Source organism: Amyelois transitella, chromosome 26 (assembly GCF_032362555.1).
Source record: "Amyelois transitella isolate CPQ chromosome 26, ilAmyTran1.1, whole genome shotgun sequence".
NCBI classification, from domain to species: Eukaryota; Metazoa; Arthropoda; class Insecta; order Lepidoptera; family Pyralidae; genus Amyelois; species Amyelois transitella.
The window spans coordinates 1,152,620-1,166,716 of record NC_083529.1 but is presented as its reverse complement, the minus strand read 5'-3'; positions in this window follow the sequence as shown (position 1 = coordinate 1,166,716).

Here is a 14,097-nt window from a genome sequence, read left to right as displayed (position 1 = left end):
CATATCGCTTAATAATTGTCAAAACTTTTGGTTTCACAACATTGGTTGACGTCAAATAAATTACTTAAAACTTAGTTTACTGCCGCTTCCAACGCGTCAGTGCAGAAGAAGCGGTAACAAACTGCACTGCAGCATTTGCTTCAACAACGTCAACTTCACAACTATCCAGACTTAGAATGGAAATGTGGACGAGTGCATACATTGTTCTTCAGACGTCTGGCCATGACGCTATGAGCCCAGGTGAAAGAGGCAGGTCGAAAAGATCACGGCTGGACGTCGTAAAAGATGACATGCAAGCCAATGGACTGAAATCCGAGGATGCCGAAAACCTGGTCAAGTGGAGAGAGAAGAGTCGGAAGGCGGACCCCGGGTCCCGAAAAACTTCATGATGATTTAGATTTAAGAGATCTATATTTGTACATTGACGTCCGATGAAAATGCTGCAGTGTAGTTTGTTCCGCCGCTTCTTCTACACATGCGCTTTGGAAGCGGTAGTAGTTATAATTAGATTTAAGTGATGTGACGTCAATAAGTGATACCTTGTATCCAATTTTGAAAATTATTCTATTCTATTCTATTCTTCTGTGGAGGGTGCAATTTCCCACACGCAGAAATGAGAGAGAGAGACAGACTATGTACGGCTCTGTCTACCCCGTGAGGGACAAAGATGTGATAATATGTGTGTATGTAAATTCAGAGGAGCAGAACATAATCATTCCAGGATTGCGTCACCCATATCCCGAGAAACAATGGGTTTTCCCGCCTATCTTACGTATCTTTACTCGGAACTAATTGTGAGATAAATTAGCAAATATACAAGACTAGCTGTGCCCGCGTTATTGTCCGCGTGGAATAGATAGATATTGAGTGGTTCTATTCTAATGTGTCGGAAACCACACGGCAAGTGGATTAAGTTAAATATTTCCCATAGGTTTAAGTAGCCATTTCTTTACTTAAATGGATAACGGAATAATATCTTTATCTAATATCATAAAAGTCTATATGTCTGTGGCTTAACCGCTGGACCGATTTTGATAAAAAAACCTGTTAAAATAGACAACGCTCAAGGTTAAGTAGGACTTTAATTTGTCACTTTTATTTGGGAAACCACGGGAACGGTAATAAAACCGGGAATTTTAGTTTAACGCAGGCAGAACTGCGGGCGATATTTCGCAAAATACTTATATGTTACTAATACTCTTTTTTATATTCCTAAGTAATATTTGGCAATTCCTAGAAATTTTGACAAACAAACTAACCGCTACATTTGCGTCATATTTTAAACAATGGCGAATAAATAATTAGCCAAAAGCAAATAGGTGAATCACTTAAAAAAAATATATATAAAATTATGAATATTCATTACTAGCTGTGCCCGCGACTTTGTCCGCGTGGAATATTTATTTTGGGCATCATTGAAGCGACCTCTAAGTAAGTTGTGTTACGAAATACTAACTCATCGTATATACTCATACTGTATTTTATAATAAATACTTATATGTATAGAAAAACATCCAAGACCCACTTTTAAACTTGGAATTCAGTTTGCAGGCGATGGGCTATCAACCTGTCACTATTCGAATCTCAATCCTTATTATTATGTCATACCTATAGTTTAACATCATCTATACTTATATTATAAAGCTGAAGAGTGTCTTTGTTTGTTTGTTTGAACGCGGATAATCTCGGGAACAACTGGTTCGAAATGATAAATTCTTTTTGTGTTGAATAGACCATTTATCGAGGAAGGCTTTAGGCCATATAAAATCACGCTGCAACTATTAGGAGCAAGCAAATAATGGAATAAGTGAAAAAAAAACGGGGAAAATTATTCATCCTTGAGGGCTTCAATGATGCCCAAAATAACTATTCCACGCGGACGAAGTCGCGGGCTCAGCTAGAAGCGTATATGAATGAAATCGCCATTACTATTCACCGCTTGGCGTATAAATCTGATTCATCTATTACCATACAGGTCAAGATAGCTTCCAAATAACTAATACAATGAACTAAATTGTCACACGTACGTTGGCGGAATACAAATCAAGTTTAATTTTCAAGTTTTTAACACGTCCCACATAATATATGGTCCAAATTCCGTTTTTTTTTGTACTATTGTGTAAAGGGTCAGGTCAAGAGTACCCGAAACCGCAGGAAGTATGCAGAGATCGTGGCAAGTGGAAAGAGGTAATCTCTACCTGCCCCTCCGGGAAAGAGGTGTAATTTTTTGTATGTATGTATGTTTGTGTAATAAAAATCAATTGTAATAGCTATAAATGATAACGTCGATTTTTGCATCGTGGCTTGTAAGTTTTTTAACATGCCCCATATTTATGTCCCATTTTTGTTGTGCCATTAAAGTAAACATAAGCGATTATTAATATTGTAGGTACAGATAAAAAAAACCAAAAATTTTGAGGTATCAATTGAATCTCAATTCCATTATAAGCCAGCTGAACATGCCATTTTATTATTTGACTAGGCTCTGTTTAACCTGTACGAGATAAATTAATATGTTTTAACTAAATTCACGCTGAAACGCTGATCAAATTTTTTAACACATTTCATAAGAAACTTATTCACAACGAGTTAATATAAAAGTATTGTTTTTTTTTTTTTAAATTTTACTATCGTATTTCGTATCAGTAACAATCAAATGGGCCAGGTTATAAACGAACATAAATGCAGCCGGGGAACTCCATTCATTCATTCATTAAACTACGTCTTCTGTGAATTGTTTTGATTGTCATAAAGATATTGCCCTTGTCATTTCAATTCATCAGCTTATTCCTGGCAATTGTTTCAGATCTTTCTTCGTGAGTAGAAACCCAGTTTCCATGAAAAGGTATGGGTAAAGTTAGGGTATTTTCTAGATAATTAGCCGGGATGTAAAATAAAACACTGTGTGTTGGTAAAAATAAAGAAAAACTATAATAAAAAACTTCAAACATAAAAATAATCCTAACTTCAATTCGTCTTAAATCATTGTTGTTAAAAAATTAATAAAAAACGATCGTACTTTTTTCTATACGTAAAATAATAACATTTCTGTAAGCGGCCAGTGTGTGAATTAACAATACATTTTGAAACAGGTATACCAAAATAAAACTTCTATCTTACTCCTCCTGGTTTTAGCCCTGGTTATATCCTCATCCGAAGAGGAGCACGAGGTATGCCTTTGACCATGGATCCTGGATTGGGTGAGTCAGGTAACACGAAGCGATTCCTATCTGACATCCGCAACCTTTGCAGGGGAACCTAACCCGTAACATACAAAAACACAAATCTATTCTCTTTATTAATAACTAGCGGCCCGCCCCGGCTTCGCACGGGTGGACATATTTTTGTGTTTTATATTTTGAAATAAACAAAGAGTAAAAACAAATTTATGCCTTAGTCACTTTTGAAGGTCTATTCTATATCTGTGCCAAATTTTATCAAAATCGGACCAGTAGTTTTTGAATTTATTCCACACAAACATACAAAAATACAAATCTTTCCTCTTTATTATTAGTGTGGATGTGGACTAGCTTTTCCCCGCGGCTTCGTTTGAGCTATGTCGTTTACCAGGAATTCCACGGGAACAGCACATTTTCTCGAAACAAAAGGATCTCCTACCAGGGGTAGTACCCAGAACCGTATAGTTCCTTTGTATCTGTATCAAATAGCAGATACCCATCAACGCTACATTTTGTTCACAATGCAAAGTATAACTAAAATTGGAAAATTCATGCCAACAGTAAAATCGTAGTGGAGAAAAAAAAAAAACCGTATAGTTCCCAGCACTTAAGAATAGGAACACTCCATCTCTTTTCCATAGATATCGTAAAAGGCGAACTAAGATAGGCTATTAAACTTGGGATTCTTCTTTCAGGCGATGGGCTAGCAACCTGTCACTATCTGAATCTCAATTCCATCATTAAGCCATACAGGTGTTCAGTCTTGTCAAGACTGTTGGCTCTGTCTACCCCACGAGGGATATAGACGTGATAATATGTATTTTTCGAACCTGTAGAAATCTTTTCACGATCTCACGCGTACGTGCTTCTAAACACTCACGTACTCAACGATGTCTTAATAGTTTTTTAATACTTCCTTAGAACTAATGAGTTCAACTTACGTTCGATACGCATGAGCCATCCAGCTCTGTCTACACCGTTAGCGATAAAGACGTGCGTGATATATACGTGCGTAATAATAGTGAATACTTTTGTTACCATAAATTAGGTAGATTTATTTTTATTTTAACTTTATTGTACCTTAAATTGTATACAATAGGTGGACAATGATATAAAACATATGTTTAGGTTACCGGCTTTTTAGAAAAGCAACGAATTTAGCGCCGCCTACAAAATAATACAGGTTTTTCGCAAATCTCACTGGGATGAAAAGTGCCGTGTAGTTCCCAGCACCAGTACAAAAAAGAATAGGACCACTCCATCTCTTTCCGATGGATTTCGTAAAAGGCGACTAAGGGATAGGCTTACAAACTTGGGATTCTTTTTTTAGGCGATGGGCTAGCAACCTGTCACTAATTAAGCCAAATAGCTGAGTGTGGCTTATCAGTCTTTTCAAGACTGTTGGCTCTGTCTACCCCACAAGGGATATAGACGTGACGATATGTATGTATGTATGTATGAAAAGTACTCTATGTACTTCCCCGGACTTTTAATTATTTATACGCAAATTTTCAAGAAGATTGAAGAAGATTCAGTAGATAACGCGTTGAGGAACAACAAACAAATGAACTTACTTTCGCATATACATATAATATTAGTGGAACTCATTTTTTCGGTCAGTCAGTCGAATTAAGACCACACCGATCGCGTGTCAGTTTAACTGACAGCTTTCTTCGGAGCGTTTCACGCGCGCCCTAATTTAAATAATTGATTTGTAAAAAATACCTTTAACCCGCTTCATAAAAAAGGGTTACTTAAAAATGTTAACTGTACCTTTACTCATTTTGGATAAAGCTAGCCCATCGCCTTAAAAAGAATCCCAAGTTTGTAGGCCTATCCCTTACTCACCTTTTACGACATCCTTGGGAAAGAAATGGCGTGGTAATAAAACAAAAGTAAAACATAAAAAGAATAAAGAATAAAACACACGGCACTAAAAAATTCAACTTTACCTTTAATCATTTTGGATAATTTGTCGAGTCTTATGACTATTAGCTATGTCTTTTCCGTAAGGAACTAAGACGTGATATGTTAGCACAGATTAAGTAACCAAATTTTAAAAGTCAGTATTTACGTTTTTAACTTTGATTAAATGATTAATTTAATATCTTGATTGAACTACACGGGCTTTTCGGTACCAATAGAAAAAAGAATAGAACCACTCCATCTCTTTCCCATGGATGTCGTATAAGGCGACTAAGGAATAGGCTTATAAATTTGGGATTCTTCTTTTAGGCGACGGGCTAGCAACCCATCACTATTTGAATCCTAATTCTATAATTAAGCCAAACAGCTGAACGTGGCTTATCAGTCTTTCAAGACTGCTGTCTTTGTCTACCTCGCAAAGGATAAAGACACGTGATTATATGTATATATATATATAGAAATATGGACTTACCTTTTTTTCCTGACCGTACTTAAACCGAAATGAAGACCACCCAACGATGTTTCGTTGAAATTCAGCCTTAAGGCGTTATTTCACACCCCTAATTTAATGTAATGACTCCATTTCACGTCAAATTGCGGGTTACTGTGTAATTGTATGTCAATTTTTATAATGAGACCACCATAGGCGTTTTACAAACATATGTCACGTCTTTTTCCCTTACGGGTTAGACAGAGTTAGTAGGCGCAAGACTCGAAACTAGTGTAGTTTAGTTTTCAGTTTTGACATCCAATTTGTATAGATTTTCTAAACGTTCAGCTGTTTGGCTTAATGATAGAATTTAGATTCAAATAGTGACAGGTTTGTTAGCCCATCGCCTATAAGAAGAATCTCAAGTTAATAAGCCTTTCCCTTAGTTGCCTTTTGCTACATCCAAAGGAAAGAGTGGCCATATTCTTTTTTTTAAGGATGTAATTAATCTGTTCTGTCTACCCCCCAAGGGATAAAACGTCATTATATGTAGGAAAGACGGGCCGTGGCCGTGTGGTTCCCGGCACCAATACAAAAAAGAAAAGGACCACTCCATCTCTTTCCCATGGATGTCGTAAAAGGCAACTAAGGGATAAGCTTATTAACTTGGGATTCTTCTTTAAGGCGATAGGCTAACAAACCTTTCACTATTTGAATATCAATTCTATCATTGCCAAACAGCTGAACGTTCAGTATCAGTCTTCTCAAGACTGTTAGCCTTGTCTACCCCGCAAGGGATAAAACATCATTATATGTATGAAGGATAGGAAGGATAGTAGGATGTATATTTTCTTTTTGTTAAAGGCATAAGTCATTCCATGACAAGTGACAAGTCATCGTAACTTTCCAAGTTAAAACAAAACCTCACCGCTTCGAAGAAATACAAATATCGTATGTCATACAAGTCATACAAAGACGCCGACATACAATAGCTCACCCGCTTCGCATACTAAACTATGATATTTAGAATTTTAGAACAAGGCTATAGGATTTCTTGATAATAGTGATTCGCTTGTAACTATAACCTACTAGAGGCCGCCCGCGACTTCGTCCGCGTGGAAACCCTATCAATCCCGCAGGAACTCCGGGATAAAAAGTAGCCTACATGTTATTCTGGGTCTTCAGCTAGCTACATACCAAATTTCATCGTAATCGGTTCAGTAGTTTTTGCGTGCAAGAGTAACAAACATCCATACTGACATACAAACTTTCGCATTTATAATATTAGTAGGATAGTTTTTGACGGCCTCAGTGGCGCAGCGGTAGTGCGCTTGTCTGTGACATCGGAGGTCTCGGGTTCGAATCCCGGCCAGGGCATGATGATAAACGAACTTTGTCCGATTGGCCCGGGTCTTGGATGTTTATCTATATGAGTATTTATAATAAAATATAGTATCGTTGAGTTAGTATCTTGTTACACAAGTTTCGAACTTACAATGGTAGTTACCTTATTTATACCCTTATCCTTATAGGCACATACTACTCTGTCAAGAAAGTAGCGGGAAAAGATCAATAATACACAAACTGTTTGTTATTCATCCAAATTTATTTTATCACCTTCAAAATATGCTCCTTTAGAAACGATACACTTACGCCAACGAATAATCCAATCATCAAAACATTTTTTAAACGCTGTTTCCGGAATTGAGGTCAGTGCTCGCCGCGAATTCTCTTTTATGTCTTCTACCGATTGAAAACGGGTGCCACGAAGTGGTAATTTGAGTTTAGGAAAAAGAAAAAAGTCGGCTGGAGCCATATCTGGTGAATATGGTGGTTGCTCGATGGTATTTGTTGAGTGTTTGGTTAAAAATTCGTTCACAATGATGGCCTTGTGCGAAGGTGCATTATCATGGTGCAAAATCCAAGAATTTTCTTTCTACAAATCTGGCCTTTTTCGTCGGATTTGCTCTCTTAAACGCCGCATAACACTCAAATAATATTCCTTATTTACCGTTTGACCTTCCGGCAAGAATTCCGAGTGCACAACACCGCGATAGTCAAAGAAAACAGTCAACATGACTTTGACTTTTGAACGACTTTGGCGTGGTTTTTTCGGTTTCGGTTCAGTTGGAAGGCGCCACTCCGAAGCTTGTTGACTAGTTTGCATGTCAAACTCGTAAACCCACGTCTCGTCACCAGTAACAATGCGTTTCATGAATGTTGGGTCGGAATTGACTCGTTCTAGCATGTCCTCAGCGACTCTCATGCGATTGAGTTTTTGAAAAAAATTCAGTTCTTTTGGGACTAGCCGAGCGGCAACATGTTTCATACCCAAATTATTAGTTAAAATGGTACGGATCGACTCGTGAGATACAGAAAGTTCGGTGGCTATCTCTCTCAAAGTTGAATGAGGATTTTCAGTCACTATTTCCTTCACTTTTGCGATGTTAACTTCAGTTGCAGACGTTGATGGCCTACCAGAGCGAGGCAAATCTTCCATCACATCTCGACCGCTTTTGAACGCTTTGTACCACTCATAAGCACGAGTTTTTGATAAAGTCGATTCACCGTAAGCCTTCTGTAACATTTTCAGTGACTCCGAACACGATATTCCATTGGCAATGCAAAATTTAAGACAAACTCTTTGTTCGATGTTTTTATCCATTATGAAATTAGCAATACACACTAGATATGATATAACTAAAAATAACACTGTATTTAATGTAAACAACAGATGCAACTCAAACTCCGCGCCAAAATGGAAAACAGTTGTGCCAATCTAACAACAACAAAAAAAACAAAAATTTGAATTTGGAACCATAAATAAATAATCCATTCCCGATACTTTTCTGACTGAATGTACATATATTTGGTGAAGTTTATGTATCATGTATGGATTCTCCTTTTAAGCGATTGACTAGCAACCTGTCACTATTTGAATGTCAAATCTATCTCGAGCCTAACAGCTAAACTTGGCCTATCAGTCTTTCAAGGCTTTATATACCCCGCAAGTGATATAGACGTGATTATATGAATGAATGAGTATTACTCCTATTACTTTTGCCTATCTCTGTGCCAAATATCAATGCAATCAGCAAGTAGTTTTTGAGTTTACAAACAGAAATGTATACATAAAAATCTTTCAATTTTATAAATGATGTGTAAGTTCAATTTAGGAAAAAAAAAACAAAAATGTGGCCTGCCAATATCCAAGATTTGTACCCAAAATCACGTTCTGTTTAAAAAAAAACAATTTGATCTATGGGCCATGCAATATACTCTATTTGTCAATTTCGAATTCAGAACGTCACGTGTGGAGACGACGAAAGCTTTTTTCTAGTTAGTAAGTAATAATAACTTTTAAAAGTTTGGTGCAAGTCATAAACTTTCGCCCAGAGGAATAAAATTAAATTGAATAGGTATTTTATTGAGCTAGTTTGTACAAGTATAATGACTGAGCAGAAGTTATTATCGACAAAAGGCGCAAAATATGTAAGTATGTATGTAATAGCACGAATTTATAACACTTACTTGATTTCGTAAAAGGCAACTAAGGGATAGGCTTAGGTATACACTTGAGATTCTTCTCTTAAGCGATGTGCTAGCTACCTATTACTACTCGTATATGAATGTCAATTCCATCAAAAAGTCATACAGCTGAGGTTGCCTTTCAGTCTTTTCAAGACTGTTAGCTCTGTCTACTCCGCAAGTGACATAGACTTGTCTATATGTATGTTAATATTAACATACCATAAAAATGGAAATTGGAATCAATACATTGATGCCATTTTCCATTTTTATGAGTAGGTAAACGCTTCCGCTTGTAAGCCAGACCAACGCTCATACGTATTTGTTTAGGACCTCAAACGCATGACATATTGCTCCCCCACTGCGGTTCACGATGTTTGTTCCAACAGATAGTTTAACAGTAAATTAAACTTTTATTTTTATTTATCTTTACTTAGAAATAAAAGTAAATGCTTCCGTGAATTATTTCACATTTTTTTTAAATATTCTAAAACCCGGGATTTTGGGCAATTTGTTTGCCATTTGGAATAATGAGGGTTTAGTTTACGAGTTAGATCAGTCATAAAAAGTCATACTAAGTTATTACATTATTAGTAATCTATATACCTACTAATATTATAAAGCTGAAGAGTTTGTTTGTTTGTTTGAACGCGCTAATCTCAGGAACTACTGGTTCGAATTGAAAAATTATTTTTGTGTTGAATACACCATTTATCGAGGAAGGCTTTAGGCTATATAACATCACGCTGCAACTATAAGGAGCAAAGAAATAAAGGAAAATGTGAAAAAAACTGGGTCATCAACATCCTTAGAGCTTCAATTATGCCCAAAATAACTATTCCACGCGAAGTCGCGGGCACAGCTAGTTATACATATATATTGAGTAGTTCTATTCGTAAGTGCTGGGAAAAGCCGGGTACAACTAAGAGTGTCAACAATGGAATCAATGAAAGCAAAAGTGAGAGTTTACAATGATAGGTCATCCAGCAACCTCACCCAGAATCATCAGATTATGTTTTTCCAGACCAGAACAACATGTGGGTGACTGAATGCACATCCCTCCTAACATCCGAGTGCCCCATATATGCGACATTGCGACCTCTGATTGTGTGTTATACGCGGGATAATGTACCGGAGATTCATCTTAAGATAACACAATATAACGTAACGTTACGTTGTGTTATCTTTCGTTACGTTATATTACATTTAACGTGACGTGGCGACAACTGTCTTGAGTTGACTGAAGGCCACGTTCAGCTGTATGGCTTTATTATGGAATTGAGCTTCGTCAATAAAGAGGAATTCAAAGTTTATAAGCATATCCCTTGCTCGCCTTTTACAACATTCATGGAAAAATTAATTGTAGTTCTTGGATGATGATGTCATATAATGTTTATGTATTTCATAAAATATCCGATTGTTCGCACGTCAGTGACTGCACCATAATAGATTATTTTCATAATCAACATTATCAGTCTCAACATATATTTTAGACTTTTTTTCAACTATATCTGTATTATAACTAAAAATAGTTGTAGCGACATCTTCACGCCACAACTGACAACAGCCATCACGGGACGCTATCAGCCAATAACAGCGAATAGTCTAAATCGCGCAAGCAAAGATTTTACGGATCGGAGCATATACACAACATCGTCTGTCGCGCGGTTCCCCAGGCATAACACCTAGCCTGGCGGAAGATCTTCCCTTTGGTGGCGGTCGAACCCGTACTATCTCTCCCGCTACATAGTAAGTAATTTACTAATTATAAGCTCTTTATCAGTCGAAACCGCCGAGCTTGCATGAAGAGAGTTATGAGTGTGGATGAAGCGAAGGAAGTATGCAGAGATCGTGTCAAGTGGAAAGAGGTAGTCTCTGCCTATCCCTCCGGGAAAGAGGCGTGATTTTATGTAAGTATGTATGTATGTATCAGTCTTTAAAGATAATAATCTCAGTACAATCACATTTATCTTAAGACATATCCTTGCATCTCTTATCCAGTGTATCTATACTACGTCTGAAAATCGTATTAAGCGAATATTAACAAGCGATCGTTCCATTTTCAAACGGAAATTCGGGAAAGTAGGCCGCAAATACGTACCGACATGACAGTCGACCTTATCAAATCAATTTGAACCATCACAACACATGTATAGAGTTTAAAATCGATCGACAGTTTCAATTGCCAAAAATTATAGCCTATATCCGTAGAAGCCCACTAACCTGATATTTTAACCTTAGCATTATAATGTCCTGTGTTTATGATTTGTGTTACAGGATTTGAATTATTGACATCATCATCCATCTGTACCGTGTGGTTGCCGGCACTTCAGAATAGGACCACTCCATATATTTTCCATGGATATCGTAAAAGGCGACTAGGGATTCTTTTTCTGGCAACGGATTAGCAACCTGTGATAATTTGAATCCCAATTCCATCATTAAGCCATAGAGCTTAACTTAGCCTTTTAGGCATTTCGGGACCATTGACTCTGTCTACCCCGTAACGGATAAATCTGTGATTAGGTATGTCTAAACATAATGATTTTTAAATAATGTTGAGGCCGTCAAAATTTTAACCAAGATTAATTTTAACTTCTTTGATATAAAGATACCCTATACATTTTAAACTCAAAAATATTTATTGCTTATCTGTGTTTACATTAAAGTGACAAAAAAAATCATTACCATAAATTCAAAGCAGTAAAAAGGTTAGTTATGCACTTGAAACTAACTAACTAAATTGTAACAATTAGAAGCACCCTTCATATACCACAAGGGCGCATCATGTCGAAAGTATTTAGTTCTGGATGCTCCTACCACCATTATTAGGGTGACCATTATTTTAAAAAACCCTCGACAAAAAAACGACGTTACAAAGTTACAAGTTTGAGTTGTCTGTTTGGATATGTGTATCTGTCTGTTATAGCACCCGACCGGTTTAACCGATTTTGATTTTATTAGAATAGAATAGAATAGTTTATTTTCAAAATTGGATACAAGGTATCACTTATTGACGTCACATAACTTAAATCTAATTATAACTACTACCGCTTCCAAAGCGCATGTGTAGAAGGAGCGGCGTAACAAACTACACTGCAGCTATTTATTTTTAGATGAGCAAATCGGAATTTTACTAAATTTTTTTTTGTGGAAAATCGAATGAAATTTCACATTACATAATTATAACGCGACTTCCTTTGTATAGATGTCAAAAAAAAGCCTTGAGTAGTAGAATAAAACTAACAAAAATATAATACAACTTACATACATATATAATCACGTCTATATCCCTTGTGGGGTAGACAGAGCCAACAGTCTTTTCAAAACTGATGGGCCCCGTTCAGCTATTTGGCTTAATGATAGAATTGAGATACAAATCGTGACAGGTTGCCAGCCCGTCGCCTAAAAAAAGAACCCCGAGTTTGTAAGCCTATCCCTTAGTTGCCTTTTACGACATTCATGGGAAAGAGTGGTCCTATTCTTTTTTGTACTGGTACCGTAAACTACAAAGCACATAATTTCATTACTTAAAATTGTGAACTGTTAAAAAAAAATGATTTTGTATAAGGTTTGGTCACCCTGTATTGCAACCCTACCGCAACAAATAGACCATAAAGCTACGTACACACACCTGCTTAACGCGTGCCATTCAATTTCAACCCCATTGTTACACTTCTTTTTTTTTAAATAGCCAGATTTAAATTTTGAAAAAAAATAGAACGATTTGTTAGTATGTCTATTTATATTATTATTTTTTTAATGAAATATGTATTAAGTTGAGTTGTTTATTGTGTTAAGGATTTAGCTTAATCTCACTTTGTGTGATATTGAATTAACTTTAAAAAAAAATATTTAATGTAATTTTGGTCTTATGTAATGCTGTTTGTTACCCAGCCTTGAAATTTCTCGGATAGCCCTTGCTCTATCTGTGTAAACACCTGCTAATATTAAAAATGCGAAAATAAATCTGTCTGTCTGTTACGCTTTCACTCCTTAACCACTGAACCGATTTTAATGAAATTTTACCTACAGAGATAGTGTACATAATTACCTGTGGCTACATTTTATTAAATTACGGGAAGAAGGGGATGAAAGAGGGGATGAATGTTTATATGAAAAACTCAATCACGACCACCATCACGCGGATGAAGTCGCGGCCAAAAGCTAGTACATATAAACATACATACATATGGTCACGTCTATATCCCTTGCGGGATAGACAGAGCCAATAGTCTTGAAAAGACTGAATGGCCACGTTCAGCTATTTGGCTTAATGATAGAGTCTATTCTATCTACATATAAACCTTTGTAATTTTGTTTATTGTGTTTATCAGTCTCGATGTTTTCTGTGTACATAAATAAATAAATAAATTTATTAGAGTATGTTAATAGTATTTCCCTTATTGATTTTTACATCATGGTTTCTATACTACTCATTATATTTGTGTGTAGGTACAAATACTGTCAATTTACTAAAAAGGCGTTTTGTTATACAGACCTCTTGATTGTTAGACGTTTTGCTATACGAGCGATGACGATTAGCTAGGCAGAATGCTCGTTAGACGTTTCGCTGAGTTTAACATTTTACTACATACATGCATATGGTCACGTCTATATCCCTTGCGGGGTAGACAGAGCCAACAGTCTTGAAAAGACTGATCGGCCACGTTCACGTTGGCTTAATGATAAAATAGTGACAGGTTGCTAAACCTGTCACTATTTGGATCTCAATTCTACGGGATTTCAATTCAATTCTATTGGGATTCTTTTTTTAGCTGTCTTTTACGACATCCATGGGAAAGAGATGAAGTGGTCCAATTCGTTTTTGTACTGGTGCCGGGAACCACGCGGCATCACTTTAATATTTTACTACTTAGACTTATTTTGCGTTGGACATAAAAAAAGAAAGACATATAATATTTTAAAATTATCGAAACCAAACACCCTCGAACAAATGCATTGTTTTATTTTAAGAGAACGTTATCATTGTAACAAAAAACCTTAAAATATGGCCACTCGATAACAAAAATA